This window comes from Oreochromis aureus, linkage group 2 (assembly GCF_013358895.1).
Source record: "Oreochromis aureus strain Israel breed Guangdong linkage group 2, ZZ_aureus, whole genome shotgun sequence".
Classification (NCBI taxonomy): domain Eukaryota; kingdom Metazoa; phylum Chordata; class Actinopteri; order Cichliformes; family Cichlidae; genus Oreochromis; species Oreochromis aureus.
In genome coordinates this window covers 1,593,758-1,600,444 of record NC_052943.1, presented here as the reverse complement: position 1 = coordinate 1,600,444, position 6,687 = coordinate 1,593,758, and positions in this window count along the sequence as shown.

Here is a 6,687-nt window from a genome sequence, read left to right as displayed (position 1 = left end):
CAGAAAGAAAATATTGATACATGGGCAGCCATTAGTTTTATTTTTCAAGTGGTACTTAGAAGAAATTGGAGACTAAGATGAATGAAGCATGGAACGAAAGACGGCGCGAAGGAGGAAAATACGAACAGGATGAAAGTGTGGAAACGAAAGGGGCTTGAGGAGGAGAGAGAGAGGATTCAGATGGAGAGAGTTACTGGACTGAAGAAGATAAAGGATGAAGGAAACGAGAGAGATTGGAGGAAAGAGAAAGCAAGGGACTAAAGGAGGGCAAAAGGAAACGTTAGGAGGAAAGAAAAACTGAGAGAGATGAGTTGCAAATGAAAGGCAACAATTAAGCTTTGCTCCCTGCCGGCTACAATGCTGCAATTAACTCTGGAAACAATCACACACACACGTGCACTCGCATTGTCTTCCCTGATGTCTGACTTGAGCAACCTGCTGTGACCAAACTGCTATTAAACGGTGGAGCTGTCTCCTCTGTGTCATTCTCTTCGGCTCTCCCTTTATCTCCGACCCCCCATCCATCTCGCAGCGCTTCAGTCAGCCTCAGTCTTTTATTCTTCCTTCCCCACTGACATTCTCTTCATACTCTTGTTACTCTCCCCATGCCCTCGACCGATCCCTCACTGCTGCTGCGTCCTCTGTCACATTCATTTCTTCCTCCTGGTCTCTTCTGTGTATCCACTGTTACTTCATGTTTCTTCTTTAATCATTTAAAACAATTTCCTAGAAAAAAATAAGCATCTGCTTTATCACGTAGTAGCCAATGTTCCCTCTAATTTTTCACGTGTCTGAGCGAACACACAAACTCCCTGAGCGATCCCTTGGACCACTGTGAGCGACATCAGATGTGTGCACTGTGGTCAGGCCAGCATCTAATCCATCCAAGTTACATGGTTTATTAAAATAATCAAATCACAGCATTTACATTTATGTTAGACTACTTTTAATTAACTGCTTTAGCCCACTTACAATGAAAATGTAAAAAAAAATCTAGCCATTGACCTGTGTAGCATGTTAACACTATTGGAAGTAAAAATAACTTGAACTCCAATTTCGAAAACACAACTTTCTTTCTTTCTTTCTTTCTTTTTTTTTTATAAAGCTCTGACTTGTATTATGAGTCTGTGGTCTGGGAGAGAGTCTGTAACTCTGTCTGCAAAATATAGTATATAATGACCAATGTTGGGCAATTCATTATGTAGTTACTCCTCAAAAAAGTAACTCAGTTTGGCAAACAACAAAGATTTTTGCAGCTGTTTATTTTTTTAAATGCAGCCAAGGTGTTTTTTAAATAAACATTTCAAACTATTTACAGAACAATCAGCTGTTCTGCATCAAATCTGATGCCACACAAATTATTTGTGCCACTCCAAAAAATAATTTCTGTCCACTATGAGATAAAGGAGAACAACAGCCTGATACCTGCAGGCCTGACAACAGGAGATGTATCACTGCTGTAACACCTGTAACATTCAGCAGCCGCCTCATTGTTCTGACACACACAGCAAAACTACACACTAACTACACACTAACTACACACTAACTACACAAGATTTGCGCTAAACGTCTCAAATCTCTCACATCTCAGAACACCGCCGTCACTCCTAAAACTTCCCCCCGTTTCTTAACAACTAGATGCCACGTTGCCATATCATTTTTTGATTGGTCGACATGGTACTTTTTTGGACGAATAGGAAAGGGAGAGGGGGGTGGGGTTTGTTTTTGCTCACAGGCTTTCGAGCCTTTTTCTTATAAAACGCCGTTTTTACCGTTTCTTCCCGCAGTAAATATAAACAACGATAGTATTCAGGAAGAAAACCAAACATTGCAGATATTTTTATCACAACTCTGGTTTTACGTGGCCGATCAACACAATTTAAAAACTGGTATAAAGTCCACACTTTTTCCGTCAGTTGTTCCGTCTGTCCTGCTCACATCTCCAATGGTTGGACACGTTGTCATTAACGTGGCTTCACTCCACATCAGCCACGCCGCTTTGCTAGCTAAAACTCCGGTGTCGGCACATAAGGACGCTGTCATAGCCTGTCAGCGACGTAGATTAGCTGCGTATATACGAATGTGAATCGCATTATTGGCTGGACTACAGGATAAGGTGGCATCGTTCTAATCCCATACAGGAGCAGCCAGTCACTCACTGACTAACACTGCAAAACAGAATTGTTAAAGTTTTCATTTTAATTTCAATTCAGGTTAGATTTTTTTTGTGCGCAACGCAGATTTTCTGTGCGCAGAGACCGTGCCAGCAGTGCGCAATTGCGCACGTGCGCAGCTTAGAGGGAACATTGGTAGTAACCTCAAACCATAGACAATATACATGATTATGAGTTTTGAGCAAATATCAATATTATGATGTTTAACTTAGGGGAAAGTTGCTTAAACACTTTATTCAATGCAGATATGTCCATGAAGTCAAACCAAGTCCATTGTTGGGAACATCTTCCCATTCCATCCCAGCCACAGATCGATTCCCTCATTTCTATGTGTGATTGATGAGGGGAGTGTTGATCATCTCCGGTGACCGGATCCTGTTTGGCTTTCAAGAACTGAGCAGTTTCACCAGGATCAGAATGAAAGAATGGATACCAGGCTAACTCGCATCACTTAAGGTGGAGGAAAACAATGACACAGTGATAGAGTTCACGTAACATGTAATTTTGATCCCAAAATGTAACATTTGAAAAGGTTGTGATTTATCTGAGTTAGTTTTTTGTCTTCATCCCTCCTTTAAATGAGACTGTGAGCTTCCAGTGTTGGTGCAGCCACTGCAAGGCACCAGCACCAGCTCTGTTATGCAAGCAGCTGCTGGCAAAAACAACAGTATGTGACACCCCAGGATAAGAACATGATGTAACTGGACAACAAACAGTGCGGACAAACTAGGCAGAGAGAAAAAAACAAACCGCACTGTCATTATTTTATCCATGTTAAGAGGATTGGAGTAAATCCATCCTGTAAACGAGCAGCTATCACCACTGAGAACTAGACGGAAATGCTGATGACATAAACAAAACAATACATATTTGTGTCAAAGTGGGTCACCGCTGTCACTGATCTCTTTAATGATGACGCTAATTTAAATCAGAAGCTAGGAGGCTTATGCTAGAGAGCAGTTGAACTATACCTTGAGGTTGTGTCCAGCTCTGCTGTGCTCTGTGGACCTTCTGCCCTGATGCTAAGTGGGACTGTGTTTGTGTAGGCGGTCACGCTGCTGTCCTGCCATCGATATAGCAGTGCAAATAGGAGCAAAATTACATCTCCCGTCTCAGCTTGCCTTGCTCCACACAGCGCCTCTCGCTTTTCTCTCATTGTCTTCCTGACACCTTCTAAAGCAAACAGGAGTCTGCTAACATCTGTTTTTCCCCTCGTTTCCATTTCCTTATTCTCCATTTAATAATGAGTTTGCAACTCGGCTCTAAAACAACTTCTTTGTTGTCTCTTTGAGTCTGCTGACTGCACAGGAAGGCCTTACACTTTTGACTTTGCATGCTACACACCCTTGAATTTGCTTCAGGGTTGTCATATCTGGTATGAAAAACAAAAAAACAACAAAAAAAGAGTCATTGTCCATGTACTTTCACAGAATAGTTGTACATGTGTTTCTCTGAAGTAAATTCAGTGCTAAAACATGCTGGAATTGCGAGTGCTGCAATGATGCAGAAACATTTCAAATTCCTCTGCGCACTGTCATATTTTCATAAGCAAGAGTGAGCTGGGACATCTTTGTGCTCTTTATTTCAGGCTGGTACACAAGAGCATGCGCTCGCATTCAACCAAAGTCTGATGCGACAACCCTCACCTCCATTTCTCCCTTTCCACTACAATTAATCTGCTGCTACACGTTATCATCACAGGAAGTAATGCTAACCGTTTCTCTAACTAGTGTCACTGAGGTGTCATTACTGCTGTCAGTGTCTTGTTCACGAAACTTTTCAGTCTTAAATGAAAGATTTTCCATTTGGTGACCCAAAGATAATATTCACCCAATTTTGCACATCAGGCCTCAAGGAGCCGTTCAGCCTCCTCTGGTCTGTTTTTTTGTTCTAAGCTATGCAAGTTGTTGCTGCAAAGCAAGTTACACAGTTCATCGCACATGGAGAGATTTTTTTTGCTCACATAATAGTCAATTAGTTGTTTTTTATTGTTGTTTTTATTTTATTTTATTTTTTGTCAGTCCACTGATTTATAATAGGAAATATTGTAAAAATATTACATGGTAATTTTGCAGGTAGAACCAGACATGAAAATGGTAGAAATTTGTTGTAATCCTAATTATTTATATGTATTGATGTAAACTGTAAGTGACAATAATTAATTTCATTGTGTTTTATGGTGCATTTTCATGTGTGATTGTATCATTTTGTTTTGGATTTTTGGGGAAATTTTGTGTTTATGGTCTTCATCAATATTGCTTTTTAAGCACATATATTTACTCAGTACCAACAAGCAACATTAACTTATTATGTTTCAGTTTTGAGAGTTTATGACAACTTAACAAACTACAGTTATCAGCTCATAAAGATCTTCTTACCAAGACCAGAACATTTGCATGAAATATGTAAATAAAGTAATAAAAAAGATTACTTTCAGTCACGATATCACATCTTGTTCTCACGGCACACTGAATTAAAAACATTTAAAAAAAACCTTAATAATAATAACCACCCAGCTAAGCCCGAGAAGATGAATCAATCAAAAAGAAATTATTCCAGACCCAAAAGAAAACCTCTTAAAATGCAAATATGCAAATAAAAGCACAGATTAATGCAGCCCCATCTGTGTGTGTTTCTCAAAGATCAATGGTACAATAAATAGCAAGCACTTTATGACCATTCATGTTACACCAAGGTTCTTAACTGGCAATCAAGAGCAGCTTAGTGAGAAAACAGAAGTCTTTCTATTGCTGTGTTTTTGTTCATCTGAAACACTTTCCACAGTATAAGCCTGTAAATACAGGCCATCTTTCTTTCAGTCTTTGATTTTTCAGCTCCACATTCATTCAGCTCTATCAAGACATGAATAGGACATATTGCTGGTATGGTTACAGACTCAATCAGCCAACTCAATAAAAGATTTAACAATTAGAAAAGTCAGAGCTATTATGCATTCCCCTGGGCCTCAGTGAAATACTCGTGTTGGTTGATGAAGTATCGAGACTACAAGATGCACAAAGGACTTTGTGTGACCGACAGTGTTGGTCAAGTTACTTGAAAGAAGTAATCAGTAACTAATTACTGATTACTTCTCCAAAAAGTAATCCCATTACTTTACTGATTACTTATTTTCAAAAGTAATTCAGAATCAGAATCAGAATCGTGTTTATTGGCCAAGTATATGTGCAGACAAATACAAGGAATTTGGTTCCGGTAGATGGAGGCTCTCAAGCACAGCAATGTAACACACACACACACACACACACACACACACACACACACACACACACACACACACACACACACACACACACACACACACGTCTATATATACATTACACATGCATACACATACATACACAAAGCTGTGTAAACCAACTATAAATAACTAATCTAAACTTATATACATAAAATACAGAAATGAAATGAGGTGGAATGAATACTACAGAATGTACATAAGGTGCAGTTGCAGTCTGGCAGTGGGAGCAGTGTGACAGTTGAACTGTTGAGAAGGGAGATGGCGAGGGGAAAGAAACTGTTCCTGTGTCGGGTGGTCCTGGTCTGCAGGCTTCTGTACCGTCTGCCAGAGGGCAGCAGATCAAAAAGTCTGTGTCCAGGGTGTGAGGGGTCTGGGATGATTTTCCCTGCCCGTTTCCTGGTTCTTGAGAGGTACAGATCCTGGATGGAGGGCAGGGGGGGCACTGATGATCCTTTCTGCTGCCCGTACAGTCCGCTGCAGTCTGCAACTGTCCTGTTTAGTGGCTGCACCATACCAGACTGTGATGGAGGAGCACAGGACAGACTCAATGACTGCAGTGTAGAACTGGATCAGCAGCTCCTGTGGAAGACTGTACTTCCCCAGTTGTCTCAGGAAGTACATCCTCTGCTGGGTCTTTTTGAGGATGGAGTTGATGTTGGTCTCCCACTTCAGATCCTGGGAGATGGTGGTACCCAGGAACTTGAAGATCTCCACAGTCGACACAGGGCTGTCTGATATGATGAGGGGGGGCAGAGTTGGGGGATGTCTCCTGAAGTCCACTGTCATCTCTACAGTTTTAAGAGTGTTCAGCTCCAGATTGTGCTGACTGCACCAGAGTACCAGCCGCTAAACTTTCTGCCGGTATGCAGACTCATCACCATCCTGAATGAGGCCAATGACGGTGGTGTCATCTGCAAACTTTAGGAGTTTAACAGCCGAGTTCTTGGAGGTGCAGTCATTAGTGTAGAGGGAGAACAGTAGTGGTGAGAGGACACATCCTTGAGGGAAACCAATACTGAGGGACCGAGTTTCAGAGGTGATCTCCCCCAGCCTCACTTGTTGCTTTCTGTCTGTCAGGAAGCTGGTGATCCACTGACAGGTAGCTGGAGACACGCTGAGCTGGGAGAGTTTGGAGGAGAGAAGTTCAGGCACGATGGTGTTAAAAGCCGAACTAAAGTCCACAAACAGGATCCTGGCATAAGTTCCCGAGCGGTCGAGGTGTTGCAGGATGTAATGCAGTCCCATATTCACTGC